The sequence below is a fragment of the Moschus berezovskii genome, chromosome 10 (genome assembly GCF_049115385.1).
Source record: "Moschus berezovskii isolate FMDL1 chromosome 10, NW_MosBer_1.0, whole genome shotgun sequence".
NCBI classification, from domain to species: Eukaryota; Metazoa; Chordata; class Mammalia; order Artiodactyla; family Moschidae; genus Moschus; species Moschus berezovskii.
In genome coordinates this window covers 54,092,417-54,115,106 of record NC_142469.1, presented here as the reverse complement: position 1 = coordinate 54,115,106, position 22,690 = coordinate 54,092,417, and the positions used below count along the sequence as shown (strand labels likewise).

General features: G+C 38.3%; 1 protein-coding gene across 2 annotated transcripts in view; it reads left to right on the top strand.

The window, feature by feature from the left end:
- Positions 1 to 22,690, top strand: part of GRIK2 (glutamate ionotropic receptor kainate type subunit 2) — a 772,190-nt gene that overhangs the window by 333,397 nt on the left and 416,103 nt on the right. The window lies entirely within an intron of this gene.

Here is a 22,690-nt window from a genome sequence, read left to right as displayed (position 1 = left end):
GTGGTTTTGATTTGCATTTCTCTAAAAATGAGTGATGTTGAACATCTTTTCATGTGTTTGTTAGCCATCTGTATGTCTTCTTTGGAGAAATGTCTGTTTAGGTCTTTTTCCCACTTTTTGATTGGGTTGTTTGTTTTTCTGGCACTGAATTATATGAGCTGCTTGTAATTTTGGAAATTAATCCTTTGTCAGTTGTTTCATTTGCTATTATTTTCTCTCATTCTGAGAGTTGTCTTTTCACCTTGCTTATAGTTTCCTTTGCTGAGCAAAAGCTTTTAAGTTTAATCAGGTCCAACTTGTTTACTTTTCTTTTTATTTCCATTACTCTAGGAAGTGGGTCATAGAGGATCTTGCTTTGATTTATGTCATTGAGTGCTTTGCCTATGTTTTCCTCAAAAAGTTTTATAGTTTGTGGTCTTACATTTAGGTCTTTAATCCATTTTGAGTTTATCTTTGTGTATGGTGTTAGCAGGTGTTCTAATTTCCTTCTTTTACATGTAGCTTTCAGTTTTCCTATCACCATTTATTGAAGAGTCTATCTTTGCCACATTGTATATTCTTGCCTCCTTTGTCAAAAATAAGGTACCCATAGGTGCATGGGTTTATTTCTGGGCTTTCTATCTTGTTCCATTGGTCTGTATTTCAGTTTTTGTGCCATCACCATACTCTCTTGATGACTCTAGCTTTGTAGTATAATCTGAAGTCAGGAAGCTTGATTCCTCCAGCTCCATTCTTCTTTATCAAGACTGGTTTGGCTATTTGGGGTCTTTTGTGTTTCTATATAAACTTTGAAATTTTTTGCTCAGGTTTGGTGAAAAATGCCATTGGTAATTTGATAGGGATCACATTGAATCTGTAGATTGTATTTGGTAGCATAGTCATTTTCACAGTATTGATTCTTCCTACCCAGGAACATGGACTATCTGTCCATCTGTTTATGTCGTCTTTGATTTCTTTCCCCAGTGTCATATCATTTTCTGTGTATAGTTCTTTTGTCTCCTTAGGTAAGTTTATTCCTAGATATTTAATTCTTTTTGTTGCAATGGTGAATAGGATTGATTTCTTAATTTCTCTTTCTGATTTTTCATTGTTAGTAAATAGAAATTCAAGTGATTTCTGTGTATTAATTTTATCCCTTCAAACTTGCTAAATTCACTGATTAGCTCTAGTAATTTTCTGATACCATCTTTAGGGTTTTCTATGTACAGTATCATGTCATCTGCAAACAGTGAGAGCTGTACATCTTCTTTTCAGATCTGGATTCCTTTTATTTGTTTTTCTTCTCTGATTGCTGTAACTAGGACTTCCAGAACTATGTTGAATACTAGTGGTTAAAGTGGACACCGTTGTCTTATTCCTGATCTTGGGGAGAATGCTTTCAGTTTTTCACCATTGAGAATAATATTTGCTGTAGGCCTATCCTATATGGCTGTTATATGTTGAGGTAGGTTCCTTCTATGCCCATTTTTTTGAAGAGTTTTAATCATAAATGGGTGCTGAATTTTGTCAAAGGCTTTTTCTGCATCTATTATCATATGGATTTTATCTTTCAATTTGTTAATATGGTGTATCACATTCATTGATTTGTGTATATCAAAGAATCCTTGCATCCCTGGAATAAGCCCAACTTGATCATGGTGTATGAGCTTTTTGATGTGTTGCTGAATTCTGTTTGCTAAAATTTTGTTGAGGATTTTTGCATCTGTGTTCATCAGTGATGTTGGCCTGTAGCTTCTTTTTGTGTGTTGTCTTTGTCTGGTTTTGGTATCAGGGTGATGGTGGCCTCGTAGAATGAGTTTGGAAGTGTTCCTTCCTCTGCAATTTTTTGAAAGAGTTTTAGAAGGCTAGGCATTAGCTCTAGATAGAATTCTTCTCTGAAAGCATCTGGTCCTGGGCTTTTGTTTTTTGGGAGATGTTTGATCACAGCTTCAACTTCAGTGCTTGTAATTGGGTTTCTTATAATTTCTATTTCTTCCTGGTTCAGTCTTGAAAGATTGAACTTTTCGAAGAAACTATCCATTTCTTCCAGGTTATCCATTTTGTTGCTATATAGTTGTTCATAATAGTCTCTTATAATTCTTTGTATTTCTGCATTGTCTGTTGGAACCTCTCCTTTTTCTTTTCTAATTTTGTTGATTTGATTCTTCTCTGTTTTTTTCTTGATGACTCTGTCAAGGCTAAAGGCCTTGACAAGCTAAAGGCCTGTCAATTTTATCTCCTCAAAGAACCAGTTTTTAGTTTTATGAACCTTTACTATTGTTTCATTCCTATATTTCTGCTTGGATCTTTATGATTTCTTCAGTTCAGTTCAGTTCAGTCACTCAGTCATGTCCGACTCTCCCCGACCCCATGAATCACAGCATGCCAGGCCTCCCTGTCCATCACCAACTCCCGGAGTTCACTCAAACCCATGTCCACAGAGTCGGTGATGCCATCCAGCCATCTCATTCTCGGTCGTCCCCTTCTCCTCCCGCCCCCAACCTTTCCGAGCATCAGAGTCTTTTCCAGTGAGTCAACTCGTCGCATGAGGTGGCCAAAGTATTGGAGTTTCAGCTTTAGCATCAGTCCTTACAATGAACACCCAGGATCGATCTCCCTTAGAATGGACTGGTTGGATCTCCTTGTGGTACAAGGGACTCTCAAGAGTCTTCTTCAACACCATAGTTCAAAAGCATCAATTCTTCGGCGATCAGCTTTCTTCACAGTCCAACTCTCACATCCAGACATGACCACGGGAAAAACCATAGCCTTGACTAGACGGACCTTTGTTGGCAAAGTAATGTCTCTGCTTTTTAATATATTATCAAGGTTGGTCATAACTTTCCTTCCAAGAAGTAAGCGTCTTTTAATTTCATGGCTGCAATCAGCATCTGCAGTGATTTTGGAGCCCAAAAATATAAAGTCTGACACTCTTCTTCCTCTTCTTTTTCCAGTTGCTTTATGTGTAAAATTAGGTTGTCTATTTGGTGTCTTTCTTGTTTCTTGAGTAGGATTGTATTGCTATAAGCTTCCCTCTTAGAACTGATTTGGCTGCATCCCATAGGTTTTGAGTTATCATGTTTTCCTTTTATTTGTTTCTAGAAATTTTTTGATTTCCCTTTTGATTTCTTCAGTAACATTTTGGTTATTTAGAAACGTGTTGTTTAATCTCCATGTGTTTCTTACCATTTTTTCTTGTAGCTGATGTCTAGTCTCATAGCGTTGTGGTTGGAGAAGATACCTGATACTATTTCAATTTTCTTTAATTTACTGAGGTTTGATTTGTGACTCAAGATGTGGTCTATCCTGAAGAATGTTCCATGTAGACTTGAGAAGAAGTTGTATTCTTTTGCATTTGGGTAGAATGTCCTAAAGATATCAATGAGATCCATCTCACCTAATGTGTCATTTAAGACTTGTGTTTCCTTATTAATTTTCTCTTTTGATGATTTTTCCATTGGCATGAGTGAGGTGTTAAAGTCTCATACAATTATTGTGTTACTGTCAGTTTCCCCATTTATGTCTGTTAGTGTTTGTCTTATGTATTGAGGTGCTCCTATGTTGGATGCATAGATATTTACAATTGTTATGTCTTCTTCCTGGATTGATCCCTTGATCATTAAGTAGTGTCCTTCCTAATCTCTTGTAAACTTCTTTATTTCAAGGTCTATTTTGTCTGATTTGAGGGCATTCAGAAAACGAAGATCATGGCATCTGGTCCCATCACTTCATGGGAAATAGATGGGGAAACAGTGTCAGACTTTATTTTTTTGGGCTCCAAAATCACTGTGGATGCTGATTGCAGCCATGAAATTAAAAGACGCTTACTCCTTGGAAGGAAAGTTATGACCAGCCTAGATAGCATATTGAAAAGCAGAGACATTACATTGCCAACCAAGGTCCATCTAGTCAAGGCTATGGTTTTTCCTGTGGTCATGTATAGATGTGAGAGTTGGACTGTGAAGAAAGCTGATCACCGAAGAATTGATGCTTTTGAACTGTGGTGTTGGAGAAGACTCTTGAGAGTCCCTTGGACTGCAAGGAGATCCAACCAGTCCATTCTAAGGGAGATCAATCCTGGGTGTTCATTGGAAGGACTTATGCTAAAGCTCAAACTCCAATACTTTGGTCACCTCATGCAATGAGTTGACTCACTGGAAAAGAATCTGATGCTAGGAGGGATTGGGGGTAGGAGGAGATGGGGACGACAGAGAATGAGATGGCTGGATGGCATCACTGACTCGATGGACATGAGTTTGAGTGAACTCCGGGAGTTGGTGATGGACAGGGAGGCCTGGCGTGCTGTGGTTCATGGGGTCGCAAAGAGTCGGACACGACTAAGCGACTGAACTGAACTGAACTCCCGCTTTCTTTTGCTTCCTATTTGCGTGGAATATATTTTTCCATCTTCTCACTTTCAGTCTATATGTGTCTTTAGGTCTGAAGTGGGTTGTTTTTTATCCATTCAACCAGTCTCTGTCCTTTGGTTGGAGCATTTAATATGTTTTAAGTAATTATTGATATATATGTTTTTATTGCCATTTTCTTAATTGTTTGGGGTCAATTTTGTCAACCTGTTTTCTTCTGTTGTATTTCTTGACTATATAATTCCTTTAACGTTTGTTGTAAGGATGGTTTGGTGGTACTGAATTCTCTTAACTTTTGCTTGTCTGAAAAGCTTTTTATTTCTCCATCAATTTTTAATGAGATCATTGCTGGGTACAGTAATCTTGGTTGTAGATTTTTCCCTTTCAGTACTTTAAATATATCCTGCCATTTCCATCTGGCCTGCAAAGTTGCTACTGAAAGATCAGCTGTTAAGTGTATAGGGTTTCTGTTGTATGTTACTCATTGCTTCTCTCTTGATGCTTTTAATATTTTCTTTGTGTTTAGTCTTTGTTAGTTTGATTAGTATGTGTCTTGGTGTGTTTCTCCTTGGGTTTATCCTGTATGGGACTGTTTGTGCATCTTGGACTTGATTGACTATTTCCTTTTCCACGTTTGGGAAATTTTCAACTATAATCTCTTCAAAAATTTTCTCATACCTTACTTTTTCTCTTCTTCTTCTGGAACCCCTATAATTCAAATGTTGTTGCATTTGATATTGTCCCAGAGGTCTCTGAGCCTATCCTCAGTTCTTTTCATTCTTTTTACTTTATTCTGCTCTTCAAAGGTTATTTCCACCATTTTATCTTCCAACTCACTGATTTCTTTTTGTACTTCAGATATTCTGCTATTGATTCCTTCTAGAGTATTTTTAATTTCAGTAATTGTGTTTGTCTCTGCATTTTTATTCTTTAATTCTTCTAGGCCTTTGTTAATTGATTCTTGCATGTTCTCCATTTTGCTTTCAAGGTTTTTGATCATATTTGCTATCATTATTCTGAATTCTTTTTTAGGTAGTTTCCCTATTTCCTCTTCATTTATTTGGACTTCTGTGTTTCTAGTTTGTTCCTTCATTTGTGTAGTATTTCTCTGCTTTTTCATTAATTTTTTTTAACTTTTTGTGTTTGAAGTCTCCTTTCCCCAGGCTTCAAGGTTGAATTCTTACTTCCTTTTTGTTTCTGTCCTCCTTAGGTTGGTCCAGTGGTTTGTGTAAGATTCTTATAGGGTGAGATTTGTGCTGAGTGTTTGTTTGTTTATTTTTCCTCTGATGGGCAAGACTGAGTGAAGTGGTAATCCTGTCTGCTGATGATTGGGGTTTTATTTTTGTTTTGTTTGTTGTTTAGATGAGGCGTCCTGTGCAGGGTGCTATTGGTGGTTGGGTGATGCCGGCTCTTGTATTCCAGTGGTTTCCTTTCTGTGAGTTCTCACTATCTGATACCCCTAGGGTTAGTTCTCTGGTAGTATAGTGTGTTGGAGTCAGTGCTCTCACTCCAAATGCTCAGGGCTTGATCTAGGTGTTTTTTTTTTTATTTCCCCACGGCTCTCCCAGGAATCATGAATTGAAGTCTGAGAAAGCCAATTCTTTAAATGGCTGGCATGAAATAGATTTTTGGTTAGTTACAATACAGCAGAATGGGGGCGACTCCCTGCTTGACAGTAGTCTTCCTCCAAGTTCCATACAGTGAGTGAGTGGAAGGAAAAGGTGCTCTTCATGAAGCTCTACTACATCAGCTGGTTCTTATGATTGAGAGCCTTAGGATAGAGTTTATATCTGCCCTGGGGATGAGGGAGAGAAATAGACAGTGAATGAATGGAAGAGCCAAAAGTGCTTAGGAAGAGACTCTGTGTTAAATAACCAAGAAGAGAGACGTGGATTTGGGGATTGTGACATGTCTTGTGATGTAAACCTCTCTACTGTCTTTCCTGATAACTTTTCAGCAGAATCTGCAGTCGCAGGTTTTCTTTTGAAACTACGAAAATGTGCTGAGAGTTGCCTCAAAATTGTAACAGATTTATAGAGTGAAAGCAGAGCCTACCTGTGGAAGGATACCACATCCAGGTTACTTAGCTAATTCCTTCTGCCAGACTCCTGTCATCATTGCTTGCCTCAGCTCTGATTATTTAATATTAGGTGACCCTAGTGGTAATGAACCCACCTTCCACTGCATGGGGTATAAGTGATGTACATTCAGTTCCTGGGTCAGGAAGATCCCCTGGAGGAGGGCATGGCAACCCACTCCAGTATTCTTGCCTGGAGATTTCCCATGGACAGGAGAGCCTGGCGGGTTACAGTTCATAGGGTTGCAAAAAGTTGGACATGACTGAAGTGACTTAGCATGCAGGCATGTCACTAACTTTGACCTTTGATTAGTATGAAAACTGTGGCTAAGGAACATTGTATGATAAATCAGTGATTCTCACTCCTACTTCTAATAAAATGTTAACAGTTTTCAGGTTGCCTCTGACTTCAAAGTGCTTACTTAATGTCCATTTCTTCTGTTACTTCTCAAGTTCATAGGTTTCCTTCAATTGTCCCCAAAGGTCCAAACACATTTTCATATTTCATACGCTAAGAGCATTTTAGATTTGAGTACATAAACTGCAGAGTCTGTGTTCTTCCCTGGAAGTCTGATACATGAATTTCTGGTAGAGTAGGAATTTTTGGTAGAAACTTATTCCATCTTTCATGTAAATGGCCAAATATTCTTCTTAAGGCAAATCATTATCTATATATTTTGACAGGTTTGGCAAAAAGAAACAGAACAACCCAACCTAATTGACCTCATTTTACCAACTATTCTTAAGAACAGTTGCTCATAAGAAAAATATAGCTGTACTGAATACAGATTCCAGCTCTGTCATTTATTAGAGTTAAGCCATTTTCAACTGGCTCAAATCCCTGTGCCTCTTTTTCCTGTGTAAGAAGATAAAAGTATCTCTTGAAATTTTTGTGAAGAATTAGTAAAACACTAATTTTATGTATAGTAAGTGATTATAAACATTATCAAATGTCGTGATCAAAGTTCCTCTGAGTTGTGAAAGCATGAAAATAAATAATGTATAGTTTATTTTTTATTTTTTTTGTTTAGGATGAATCTCAGTGAGCCATAGAGACACAAATAAAGGAGCAACCAGTAGTGATATCAAGATAGCATTGTACTGATAAGGAACAGGGACAAAGAACAATATATAAATATACAAGTGTGTGTGTGTTTGGTGTGTGTGGGGGTACTAACTAGACTCTGTATTTAGGAGTTCCACATGGAATGACAATCTAGGACTACTGCTTACTAACAGTTATGAGAGAGACTGTGCCATGCATATGCTTATGATTTGAGAAAGAAATAGAAGACTCTTCCATCTTATTAAGATGAAGTTCTCCTTCATCTTATTAAGACTGAAAAGTTCTTGGATGATTTATGGGAAAGTGGGAAGTATTTGAAAAATAATAGAAGTGACAAATGATAATCAGAGGCAAAAATATACATGTAAGAATATAACTGAAAGAAAATATAAAGTTTAAATTCTAAAAATATTTTGGTATAGAAATTTTAAAATAGATTTATGCTTAAGTAAAAAGGCAGATTTTATGTTTGTATAATAAATAAATTGCAAATAGAATAGTTTTACTCATCAAACTCATTATAGGCAAATAAAATTCAACCTGCATAACAATTTGATGGACTCTTTGGTACCATTATCACATTGAAATTGGGAGTAGAGTACTTTGGAAACACCTGGAAATTAAGTCACGCTTTGAGAATTAAAACTATGAAATCAAAACATAATCAATGAGAATGAAAATTTGCAAAGCCACTTTAGAAGTCAGAGTGCCTCCTAGGTAGCAAGATTTGATTATATCCTGTCTGAAGGTAACTGATACATCTGAAGAAAGATTATGGCCATCAGGGAGAAGATAAGATAGATAGATATTTGCATTCTTTAGACAAAAACAGGAAAATGCAGTGACACACCTAAAAATGTTAATGGAAAATAGATTTTTAGTTGATTTACTACCAAGAAAATGAGACATCTTGTACTCTGGATGCAAAGTTTGAGTACTGACTTTGGAGAAAGATTCCAGGGTTGGAATTTGGTTTTGTGACTTACTAGACATGGTATTTGAACATAATAACCCACATATCAGTGTCTTCATCTCATCTGCAAATTGGGACTGACAACAGTACCTCTTCAGAGTTCTTATGGTAAAACACAAGCCTGCAATTGTGCTATCTATGATAATACATTCCTTGGGTCAATTACCTTTGTTCTGATCCCAAAGTGATATTAAGTAAACTTCAGATTGCTGTACGGTTTTTCATGTAATTTGAGAATGCTTGGGTTATGCAATTCAAGTTTTGCCATGTCTGTGACAAATACATTTCTCATTATAAATTAATAGATTGGATTATATTTCACTCTCATGATCTTGATTAATGTTAGTGCATTATGCTAGCAATGTGGCATTTGTTTCTGAGCAACCTAAAGGTCTTTTGAGCTAAAGTCAATTTCAAAACTTCAATATATATTGCCTCAGTTAAAGATGTGGTTAAATTCAGTGGCAATTCTTCTTCATAAGAAATTGTATCTCCAGAGAAGTGGATAATAGAGAATGCTTATAGATACATGGTAGGATGTTACCAAAATTAAGGAAAAGGGGAGAGTGTAGAGAAAATGTCTCCTGCTATTCTCTCATTTATGCTAATAGAGGCCAAAACACAAAACAACTTCCTTTCCGCTAATATCTTTCACTATTTCAGTGTCCCCTAGTATGTCATACACAATTGCTTCCTTGCGTAGACAAAGTGATGTTTTAACATCAAATTTTATTTATGTAATTTGCCTTACTTTACTCAGTGATTCCATAGTGGTTCCCCCAACTTCCTCATCCTCAGAGGTGGAGTCAAGGCTAATATTCAATCTTTATGGTAAGTCAGTGCCCCTGGCTACAGTTGATTAGACCAAGGGCTAACACAGCTGGGCCAATTAGATCCTCTCTCCAGGAATTTTGAATTGGAACCAAAAGAGATTAGCTGGTCTCTGCCAGCTGCTGTATGTATAACAAGTAAACTCAGGAGTAAATCTGAAGTGTGGCCACGTCTCCTGTGTGAACTGTGAAGAAGAGAAAGCTGGTCTCATTGGAAAGAACAGAATGAAGCAGACCCACATAAAGAAGAACAGAAGTGAGAGATGATATCTTGATAACCCTGCTCCTACTTGTTTCTGATTCTGAGGAATGACTGATTTCTTTTTCATGAAACTACCTAGATTTTTCTAAAAAAATCTCCATTTCTGCTTAAGCCAGCCTGAACTGTTGTTTTACTAATAGAAACTGTGAAGTTTCTTTGCTTAGAAAGTACATTCTTAAAAGGTACCCTTCATAACTGGTTTTTGTCTATTACTGGTCCAACTTTACCTCCCACTGTGTTACAGCTCATAGTTTTCTAGTAGCAGCCACCAAATAACTCATGATTTTTGAACTGCCCATACTCTCATAACACTTTACATATTCTCATAAGTTTTCTACCTGCAGTTTACTCTTTCTACAAGTAACCCATCATTTTCCACCTGACAAATGGTTACCCCTTCTTAGACATTCTATCCCCAGCAATTCCATTACACTTTAGAGTCATGTTATTATACAAAATTCATTGTAGAAAAATGATTTTCATGTCTATCATCCTATAGATGATAGATACTATCATATAATCTCTGAGATGGCAAATATCTACTGTATATGGTTTGGTATTTCACTTCTGCCAATTCAAAGCACAAAATAAGTGCTGTCATGTTTCTGATATATTCTCGTGTTTCAGTCTTTCATAAGATAAAATATATGTTCAGTGAACACAGTTGCTGAAGACATTGGTGGTTAATGGTATTCTTTTCTGGGGCAAAAAGATAAAACCTGAGCTTCTCCGGAGTCACATTCTGCTTGGCATTCCCAGTAGCACACAGCAGTTCAGGTAATTATAGTTAGTCATGGGCCCACCTTATAAAGTTTCTTAAGCTGTTTCATCATGTTAACTTTAAATCATATTTGATGGATAAGTGGCAGAATAAAATCAGTAACAGCAGCATCCTGGGACAGAGCCAAAAGAAAAGCTGTGAAGGACCATTTGCTGCTTTATAACCTCACTGACCTGGACACAGGTAGGAATTAGATAAAACAGCAGGCTACCTAATCAGCCACTGTCTGGAGTGCCGAAGTTGAGATATCACAAGCTGAGAGAAGAGGTAGAGAGACAGAAGGATGGTGCACATCTAAGCAGGATCATCTTGAGACAAAGGAACCTGCAATGTGGCCATCAGAAATGAACAATAAGGTGAGCCAGTCTCTCTAGGGGTGGGTCAGTAACATTGTCAGGACAGCAGGCAGTCAAATATCTATGATGAAGGATGAATGATGCTGTGAAGTAAGAGGACTGCTCAGAACTCCTGGTTTGCCCAGGACATCCTGGGTAATGCTTATTATCCTGAACTAATTACTGTGCACTTGCCACTACCCCCGTTAGATTAAAAGGGCCCCAGTTTGATTTAAAAATTATGAAGTGACTTTTAATTGTAAACAACCACTGAATCAAAATAACACCAAACTGGTCACAAACCAAAGTGCAGTCATCCTTGTTAAAGAATTTCTAAAACACTGCTGTGACATTTCTGGGTTGCCTTCATTTGTGTTGTTCAGTCAGAATCCCTTTGAGGACATCTTCCTAGTCTCTGGTTCAGACGAGGTTGGCTTTCTTTCCCCATAACCCAATAGTGTGTCCTTCCTTTGTCCCTCCTACTCCCACCAAATAACCCCAACCCAGGCCAGACAGAGTCCTTCATAGGATTTGGATAGAACTTTTGAGGCAGATCTCTTTCTTGAGTGTGAGGTTCTGTTGGTCATTTGTGTCATCAAGTGGGAAAACATCAAGGGGTAACAAAAGTAACATAGAGGAAAAGAAAACTGAGCAATGAAGAAAGAATTCCTGTCTCCAACCAGGCCCAGAGTTTATTTTCAGTTATAGAGGCAGTTAAGTCTCATTTTTGCTCAGTGTAGTGTGAATTAGATCTGCATATATTACCAAAAGACTCCTGACAAATACAACTGCCTTCTCATTAACCTGTCCAGCTTTTTACCTGCCCTATCTCGTTACACCAGGCAGAGACCCACATTCAGCAGGTATATGAAGAGGACAAAGAAAAATTAAATGATAGGATAGATTTAGGGCTCGGTGAGCCTAGGACAAAGCCACTTATCATGACTCTGGTACCCCCTAGTGAGCACAGCACTTAAGTTACCTTTGTTGTAAATCAGCCTCTAAGGTGCTTATTTTCTCATGAATTTGTGCAACCAAATTTTAATAGCAGTAAGAAAGAATGAAAATGCATTAATTCTATTGGCTTTCACAAACTGGAACATTCTGAATAGAAAATTGACCTTTGCACATATTGAACTTATACCCAAAGGCTTTAGAGACTGAAGGGTTTTAGCTTTGATGTGGTCAAAAGCACTGTTTGCTTTTTAATAATGACATAATTGCTTTTTCTCATAGCAACAAAAGAAGAAATAGAAAAAACATATTCTGGCATCAACTAAAAGAGTAATAGGTTGCAGCCCCTACCTTCCAGGGAGCAGTGGTACACTACATGTAACACTTCAGTTCAGTCCATTTTCTAAGATAGGCTGTTAGGGTTGGATAATTCACTAGAACTCACAGAATGATGGAAAGCTGTTATACTCACCATTACAGTTTATGACAAGGATACAGAATAAGGTCAGCTAAGAGAAGAGGCAAATGGGGCAGAGTCCAGGAAAGGTCTACCTTCAGGTTCCAGTTGTCTTCTCCCAACAACAGTTTTAGAGGGAGTCCTAACTTTTCCAGGAAACAATGAGTGATGATAGGCATGGAGTAATGCCAACCGAGAAAATTCACACTTGATGTCCAGAGTTTTTATTGGTTTGGACATATATACATGGCTGACCACCTGCTTGACTGACCTGTAGGTCTCCATCCTTTCTAGGGGTTTGCTAATACCTGGAGAAGGCAAGACACTCCACTCCAGTACTCTTGCCTGGAAAATCCCATGGATGGGGGAGCCTGGTAGGCTGCAGTCCACAGGGTTGCTAAGAGTCAGACACGACTGAGCGACTTCACTTTCACTTTTCACTTTCATGCATTGGAGAAGGAAATGGCAACCCACTCCAGTGTTCTTGCCTGGAGAATCCCAGGGACGGGGAAGCCTGGTGGGCTGCCATCTATGGGGTCCCACAGAGTTGGATATGACTGAAGCGACTTAGTAGCACCAGCAGCAGCATGACCCAAAGGCGTTAAGATAAATTAATTACATTGTTATATAACCTGTGTGGCCCAAGTCCTCTGTATAAACAAAGATACTCTTCTTGGGGCTTAGAGATTACCACCCAGGAGCTAATTGCAAAGGCCAGAACTCTCTGTGGGTAACTTTAATTTTTTTATTATGTAGTTGTCAAATAGGAAAGTGAATTTAGGAGTCTAGAATTCAAGGAAATGGTCTGATGAGAGATATAAATTTGGAAGTCATCAGCATATAGATGGAGAATTAATTAGTTTCCTCAGTTCAGTTCAGTTCAGTTGCTCAGTTGTGTCTGACTCTGCGACCCCATGAATCACAGCATGCCAGGCTTCCTGTCCATCACCAACTCCTGAAGTTCACCCAAACTCATGTCCATCAAGTCGGTGATGCCATCCAGCCATCTCATTCTCTGTCGTCCCCTTCTCCTCCCGCCCCCAATCCTTCCCAGCATCAGACTCTTTTCCACTGAGTCAACTCATCGCATGAGGTGGCCAAAGTATTGGAGTTTCAGCTTTAGCATCAGTCCTTCCAATGAACACCCAGGATTGATCTCCTTTAGAATGGACTGGTTGGATTTCCTTGCAGTCCAAGGGACTCTCAAGAGTCTTCTCCAACACCACAGTTCAAAAGCATCAATTCTTCCGCCCTCAACTTTCTTCACAGTCCAACTCTCACATCCATACATGACCACGGGAAAAACCATAGCCTTGACTAGACGGACCTTTGTTGGCAAAGTAATGTCTCTGCTTTTTAATATACTATCAAGGTTGCTCATAACTTTCCTTCCAAGGAGTAAGCGTCTTTTAATTTCATGGCTGCAATCAGCATCTCCACTGATTTTGGAGCCCCCAAAAATAAAGTCTGACACTGTTTCCACTGTTTCCTCATCTATTTCCCATGAAGTGATGGGACCAGATGCCATGATCTGAGCTTCAATCCAACCTTTTCACTCTCCTCTTTCACTTTTATCAAGAGGCTTTTTAGTTCCTCTTCACTTTCTGTTATAAGGGTGGTGTCATCTGCATATCTGAGGTTATTGATATTTCTCCCAGCAATCTTGATTCCGGCTTGTGCTTCTTCCAGCCCAGCGTTCCTCATGATGTACTCTGCATATAAGTTAAATAAGCAGGGTGACAATATACAACCTTGACGTACACCTTTTCCTATTTGGAACCAGTCTGTTGTTCCATGTCCAGTTCTAACTGTTGCTTCCTGACCTGCATACAGGTTTCTCAAGAGGCAGGTCAGGTGGTCTGGTATTCCCATCTCTTTGAGAATTTTCCACAGTTTATTCTGATCCACATAGTCAAACGCTTTGATAGTCAATGAAGCAGAAATAGATGTTTTTCTGGAACTCTCTTGCTTTCTCTATGATCCAGAGGATGTTGGCCATTTGATCTCTGGTGTCTCTGCCTTTTCTAAAACCTGCTTGAACATCTGGAAGTTCACGGTTCATATATTGCTGAAGCCTGGCTTAGAGAATTTTGAGCATGACTTTACTAGCGTGCAAGAGTGAACGTAGACATTCTAGGAATCAGTGAACTAAAGTGGACTGGAATGGGTGAATTTAACTCAGATTACCATTATATCTACTACTGTGGGCAGGAATCCCTTAGAAGAAATGGAGTAGTCATCATGGTCAATAAAAGAGTCCGAAATGCATTACTTGGATGCAACCTTAAAAATGACAGAAAGATTTCTGTTCGTTTCCAAGACAAACCATTCAATATTACAGTAATCCAAGCCTATGCCCCAACCAGTAACACTGAAGAAACCGAAGTTGAACGGTTCAATGAAGACCTACAAGACCTTTTAGAACTAACACCCAAAAAAGATGTCCTTTTCATTATAGGGGATTGGAATGCAAAAGTAGGAAGTCACGAAACACCTGGAGTAACTGGCAAATTTGGCCTTGGAGCACGGAATGAAGCAGGGCAAAGGCTAATAGAGTTTTGCCAAGAGAACGCATTGGTCATAGCAAACACCCTCTTCCAACAAAGCAAGAGAAGACTCTACACATGGACATCACCAGATGGCCAACACTGAAATAGACTGATTGTATTCTTTGCAGCCAAAGATGGAGAAGCTGTATACAGTTAGCAAAAACAAGACCAGGAGCTGACTGTGGCTCAGATCATGAACTCCTTATTGCGAAATTCAGACTTAAATTGAAGAAAGTAGGGAAAACCACTGGACCATTCAGATATGACTTAAATCAAATCCCTTATGATTAGGATTGGGGCGGGAGGAGATGGGGACGACAGAGAATAAGATGGCTGGATGGCATCACCAGCTCGATGGACATGAGTTTGAGTGAACTCCGGGAGTTGGTGATGGACAGGGAGGCCTGGCGTGCTATGATTCATGGGGTCGCAAAGAGTCGGACACGACTGAGCGACTGAACTGAACTGAACTGAACTGAACTGAACATTGTTATGTCTACCATCTTTATCTAGTCATTATTGATGGACATCTAGGTTGCTTGCATGTCCTCGCTGTTGTAAATAGTGCTGCAATGAACATTGGGGTACATGAGTCTTTTTCTATTATGGTTTCCTCAGGGTATATGCCCACTAGTTGGACTGCTGGCTCAAATGGTAGTTTTATGCCTAGTTTTTAAAGGAATCTCCATAGTGTTCATAATGGCTGTATCAATTTACATTCTTACCAACAGTGCAAGAGGATTCCATTTTCTCCATACCCTCTTCAGCATTTATTCTTCATAGATTTTTTGATGCTGGCCATTCTGACTGGTGTGAGGTGATACCTCATCATCACTTTGATTTGCATTTTTCTAATAATGAATGATGTTGAACATAGTTTCATGTTTCTTTAGCCATCTGTATGTCTCCTTTGGAGAAATGTCTGTTTAGGTCTTCTGCTACTTTTTGATCAGGTTGTTTGTTTTTCTGGTATTGAGCTGTGCAAGATGCTTGTATATCAGCTCTGTCATTCTTTAAAAATATAGCAAATTTCAAAAAAAGAGAAGTAAATAGCTGTCTGTATGTTTGAAAGTGAAAGTAAAGTGAAAGTTTTAGTCCCTCAGTCATGTGCGACTCTTTGTGACCCCATGGACCCCACCAGGCTCCTGCGTCCATGGAATTCTCCAGGCAAGAGTACTGGAGTGGGTAGCCATTCCCTTTTCCATGGTATGTTCCCAACCTAGGGACTGAACTTGTTCTTCTTCCCAACCCAGGAAATGAATCCAGATCTCCTGTATTGAAGGCAGATTCTTTACTATCTGAGGTACCAGGGAAGCCCCTGTAAAGTTAGTGTTAGGATTTAAGGGTTTTTCCTCCAGGAAACCAGACCTCTAATTTTGCTTCTATAGCGCTCTCTCCCTTTCTTAAGAAGATGAAAACCACACTTGACGTTTCCTCTCATCTTTTCTTCTCCCCAATTTTTTCCTAGACCCCCCTTTTCTTTATTTTCTAGTTTCTCTGAGCTGAACAAATTCACCTCACCCCCAAAGAGGGGAGGGCTGACAAAAATTTGGAGACAGTGTTTTTTATCTGTGTCAATCTACCTCTCCTGTCAAAGCCATTTATGATTGTCTTACAATAATTGGCTTCCTTCTTTTATACTTACAACATTAACATATGTTACAAGGTCCACAACTGGTTTACATATTCTGTTTAGTTTTCTTTAAAACACTCTGTAGCACCAACAAAACATTCAATAGCAATAACTCCCTGAAATGTTATACGTGGCCTTTCCATAAATTGTCTTTTCCCCACTGAAAAACACATTGGTGGTGATCGAACATGGATGAATCATTTTTATACAGTGCATTTTGGGTGAGGGGAGTCTGGCCTAAACACAGACCACATTCATTGAGATGATAAATAGGCCTGATGAATAAGCCAGGTGGCAAAGCTCTAGTCTGTGTGGCTACTGAAATGGATACGTCAGCCCAGGAGGAAACTTGGGACTCCTTTCCTGGGGCTGAGGGAGGCTGGACCCAGGGAAGGGATGTGATTGATCTCATTAGAAGCAAGTGCCAGCTGGAGTGTGCATAAATGCTCCTTCTGGATTCTCCTTAAGGACTAAATTGATGGCAACTTCTGAAAAGAGCATCTCAAACCTCTGTCCCCTGTAAGCTTAAGATAAACCTTGATTTTAAGTACTGTAAAATAACTGAAAGCAGAAAAAGCTTTAAAAAATGTACTCTCAGTGAAGGAATTAGTGGGGATAGAATGTTACTCATCTACCAAAATAAAGGGATAATTGCAATGTGGTGCTCTTCTTTGTTAGAAGATTTTCAGGAACCCATCTGTGCAAATTGTTTCTATTTTATTATCATTACATCAACTAATTACATTAGGGAAAAGGGGATATTTTAATTAAAAGACTGTTTTAAAGTGTTGCAATTCTACCCTCCCATAAAATAACTTAACCAGGTGCCAAATTTGTTAATAAACTACATTTCTGAAAATTGTTGTTTGGAAATTATTTGTGTTAACTATATTTTAAACAAAGTAGATTTTGCCCTTTTATTTTATTTAGTGCTGGGCCCTTTTATTTCTCTTCTGAACAGAGCACCATAGGCCAGGATCACATATGTTGTTGTTTAGTCAATAAGTCCTGTCTGACTCTTTGCGACCCCATGGACTGTAGCCCACCAGGCTCCTCTGTCCATGGGACTTCCCAGGTAGGAATACTGGAGTGGGTTGCCAGGGATACTTCTGACCCAGGGATTGAACTCACATCTCGTGCTTGGCAGGTGGTTCTTTACCACTGAGCCACATGGGAAGCCAGGACCACATAGGAAGCCAGGACCACATATCAGTTCAGTTCAGTTACTCAGTCATGTCCAACTCTTTGCAACCCCATGGACTACGGCATGCCAGGATTCTCTGTCCATCACCAACTCCCAGAGCTTACTCAAACTTATGTCCATCAAGTTTGGTGATGCCATCTAATGATCTCATCCTCTGTCATCCCCTTCTCCTCCTGCTTTCAATCTTTCCCAGCACAGGGTCTTTTCTAAGGAGTCAGTTCTTCGAATCAGGTGGCCAAAGTATTGGAGCTTCAGCTTCACCATCAGTCCTTCCAATGGATATTCAGGACTGATTTCCTTTAGGATGGACTGGGTGGATCTCCTTGTAGTCCAAGGGACTCTCAGGAGTCTTTTCCAACACCACAGTTCAAAAGCATCAATTCTTTGGTGCTCAGCTTTCTTTATGGTCCAACTCTCACATCTATGCATGACTACTGGGAAAACCATAGCTTTGACTAGATGGACCTTTGTTGGCAAAGTAATGTCTCTCCTTTTTAGTATGCTGTCTAGATTGGTCATAGTTTTTCTTCCAAGGAGCAAGCATCTTTTAATTTCATGTCTGTAGTCACCATCTGCAGTGGTTTTGGAGGTCCCCAAAATAAAGTCTCTCACTGTTTCTATTGTTTCCCCATCTATTTGCCATGAAGTAATGAGACCAGATGCCATGATCTTAGTTTTCTGAATGCTAGGTTTTAAGCCAGCTTTTTCACTCTCTTCTTTCACTTTCATCAAGAGGCTTTTTAGTTCCTCTTCACTTTCTGCCCTAAGAGTGGGGTCATCTGCATATCTGAGGTTATTGATATTTCTCCCGGTAATCTTGATTCCAGCTTGTGCTTCATCCAGTCCAGTGTTTCTCATGATGTACTCTCCATATAAGTTAAATAAGCAGGGTAACAATATACAGCCTTGACATACTCCTTTTCCTATTTGGAACATGTCTGTTTTTTCCATGTCCAGTACTAACTGTTGCTTCCTGACATGCATACAGATTTCTCAGGAGGCAGGTAAAGTGGCCTGGTATTCCCTTCTCCTTAAGAATTTTCCACAGTTTGTTGTGATCCACACAGTCAAAGATTTTGGTGTAGTAGATAAAGTTGAAGTAGATGCTTTTCTGGAACCCTCTTGCTTTTTCGATGATCCAACAGATATTGGCAATTTGATCCCTGGTTCCTCTACCTTTTCTAAATCCAGCTTGAACATCTGGAAGTTTTCAGTTCATGTACTGTTGAAGCCTGTCTTGGAGAATTTTGAGCATTACTGTGCTGTCGTACCACATATAAACTATCCCAGTTATTTTGAAGAGCTTACTTTTTTCCTAAATAGGAAACTCTTTTGTTTTACAACAAAATAGTATTGACTTGTGTATGATGGATTGATTAGGGTAATCTGAAATTGGCAGTTTTAGACTGTGATATGTTGCATAGGAATGCTGGTGGAGGTAGGAAGATCAGTAGAGATGCAAAGCAGAAAATACATGGCCAGTATTGTAATTAAAAGGCATTCCTATTGCTTAAACCCTTTTTCCTTTCAATAAAAACCTCATCTACGTATATTAAATTACAGGGATGCCATCAAATAATTCATATTAAGTTCCCGAGTAAACATCCACTCTTCAGATGTCTTGACTACTTCTTCCATTTTGTCAGCTCTCTTATTCTTTCAAGGTGTTCTGAATAATAGAATTCACACAGGAGCTTGTATCTAAATGTCAAATAGTAGGGAAGGCATAGGATCTAGAATGGAAATATGGATAAAAGAGAAACAGCAGCACTTGGCAGAGTAATGAAATCTTAGAAGCCAAGAGAGATCTCTACGCACCTGTGCAGAAGATGATAGAAAGCCGGAATTTAAAAATTGCGATTCTACTTTCAATATTGACAACTCTCTTTATTTCTTCTCTTTGATTAAAATGTTTAACCATTTTTATTCCAAAAACTGATTGTGAAAAGCATTATAGAACTGTATCTCATGTGGTTAAAGACTGAATAAATACTATTAATCTAATCATTATATTTATCCATGAAACAGTGTCTTATACATAGTAGACATGCAATAAATACATGTTGTATATATAAATGAAGAACAATTCCCTTGAATTCAAGTAGGAGATGGCAAGTTCTACTAACAACAGCTATTTTTTTAAAAAATTATCTCTTGAATATTATTCCTCAGGGAAGCTGGCAAACTGAAATCTGTTACATTAATGCCAGCAGGGATGTATATGTGTGAAGAGAAGTAAACATTTATCGTACCTGGTGGATCAACGGACTATACATATGAGTTCTTAAGACGCTTGAAAATAGTTGGCATATTTATACTTAGGGTGAGCCCTACAAATGCTATTTGTGGATTTAATACTTCTGATAATTTCTACTTCCAAGTCAGTTGAGCTTTTTCAATTCAGAACTGTTGAGCTAATCTCTCACTGTATAGTTACTTTTTCTTTAGTAATGAGTTATCTCAACATTTTGATTGATATTTTGATGTTATTAGGTTTTCAGTCTATATCAGTGTCAAAATAACTTCCAAGAATAGATTAGTAACCAGCACATTTAAAAAATAACTATATTCTTTCCTTCGTAGCCCAAATAACAATAATAAAATCCCACTACTTATTGAAAGTCTAATATAGCCAGTTCCCCTTTGGTGTTTTATGTATTAATTTATATATTGATATAGGTTATATGGTTTTACCCTCTAATAGAGAAGAGGAAAGCAAAACAAATCTCAGATATAATATCTTGCTCAAAGATTCACATATCATAGTTTTTTGAACAGAGATTCACACTAAACTATCAGGGTATTGCTACTCTGATAGACTAAATACCCCAAATTTACATTTGACTCACTCAAAATCTTGTGAGATAAGTTAGTGAAGGGTAGCTTTCTTTTCTTTATTCACCTAGTTCAGTTCAGTTCAGTCACTCAGTCGTGTCCGACTCTCTGCGACCCCATGAATCACAGCACACCAGGCCTCCCTGTCCATCACCAACTCCCGGAGTTCACTCAAACTCGTCCATTGAGTCGGTGATGCCATCCAGCCATCTCATTCTCTGTGTTCATATAAATAATGAGAATAATAGAAATTTAGAACTAAGAACATTTTAGAGGTAATCCAATAAACATTTATTTGATGCATGAGTAATGAATTTTTTTTTCTTTCTCTCTCTTATTCCTACAGTCAGTTGTATTTACAGTTTTCTTTTCTTATTTTTTTAATTGTATTGGTTTTGCCATACATTGACATGAATCTGCCCCGGGTGTTCATGTGTTCCCCATCTTGAACCCCCCTCCCACCTCCCTCCACATCCCATCCCTCTGGTTCATCCCCGTGCACGAGCCCCGAGCATCCTGTATCATGCATTGAACCTGGACGGCGATTCGTTTCACATATGATAATATACATGTTTCAATGCCATTCTCCCAAATCATCCCACCCTCACCCTCTTCCACAGAGTCCAAAAGACTGTTCTATACATCTGTGTCTCTTTTGCTGTCTCGTATACAGGGTTATCATTACCATCTTTCTAAATTCCATATATATGCATTAGTATACTGTATTGGTGCTTTTCTTTCTGGCTTACTTCACTCTGTTTACAGTTTTCTAACTCATTCTTCCTGGGTGGAAATCATTTTTGAATTATTTTATTGTCTTATGCTACTAGTTAATATAAAATATTTATTATTCTATAATATTGCTCTGCCAAATTGGTTCAAAGAGCAGCTCTCATAAGACACCAAAAATTGGATCTATCTTTGGAAATTGATCATACTCTTTGATGACTAAGAAAATCATCTGGAGCAATTATTAAAAATCCTCATGCATGAGTTGTATCCCCTGAAGATTCTGACTTGGTTATTTAGATTCTACCCAGCTTCACAGATTACTGTCATCCATTCCAAAGTTTGGAAGCCACTGCCTTAGAGCAAGTATACTCTATTTATAAAAAGTTGTTAAACAATGTTACTGTGTGTGTGTGTGCTCAGTTGCTCAATTTTGTCTGATTCTTTTCGGCCCCATGGACTGTAGCCCACCAGGCTCCTCTGTTCATCAAATTTTCCAGGCAAGAATACTGGAGTGGGTTGCCATTTTCTATTCCAGAGGATCTTCCTGACTCAGGGATCAAACTCATGTCTCTTGCATCTCTTGCATTGGCAGGTGGATTCTTTACCACTATTCCACCTGGGAAACCCAAAACAATATTCAGTTCAGTTCAGTTGCTCAGTCGTTTCCGACTCTTTGCGACCCCATGAGTCGCAGCATGCCCGGCCTCCCTGTCCATCACCAACTCCCAGAGTTCACTCAAACTCATGTCCATCGAGTTGGTGATGCCATCCAGCCATCTCATCCTCTGTCGTCCCCTTCTCCCCCTGCCCCCGATCCCTCCCAGCATCACTATCCTTTAAATTTTTATTATAACTTAGTTGTGAAGTAACCTCATGTGCAAAGAAATTTATAGCATTTTATACATATTTTAGAGAATTTTATAAATCCAATGTTAAACACTAATACAATTAAGCACATGTTATCAACTCACATATTTGTTTTCGCCTTTGTACAATTCCGTGTTAACACCTGTACTCGTTACATACAGGATTCCCTACACTGAATTATATTATGTTCAATGGGTACATTTGATGTCAATTCATTATGTAATATTTATTTTACTATTGTTAGTAAATTCTTAAACTTATAAAACAAAATAAGATAAATATATTGTGTAATTTATGCAAATATTATTTGCAAAATTTTAAATATCAAAATTCTAAACTAACTTACAATAAAGTAAATTTCATGTGGCAATACTTTAAAAGCAAAAGTTATTAAGTATATTTATGAATTTATATATTTTTTATCTTTCATGTCCTAAGGATGAAAATACTTAAAATTAGTCATATTAATTTTATTAACTATGTTGAAAGATGTTTACATATATATAGCATTGTATGTCTAAGAGGATGTTTTATTTAATTAAAAACTGAATGAAAAAATTCCCAGAATTAGATTTTATTCTTTAGATCTTACATTATTTTAATATACAGTATATTTTTGTCATAATAGAAAATGAAGTTGCTCAGGTGTGTCCGACTCTTTGCGACCTCATGAACTGTAGCCTACCACGCTCCTTCATCCATGGGATTTTCCAGGCAAGAGTACGGGAGTGGGTTGCCATTTCCTTCTCCAGAGGATCTTCCTAACCCAGGGATGGAACCCAGGCCTCC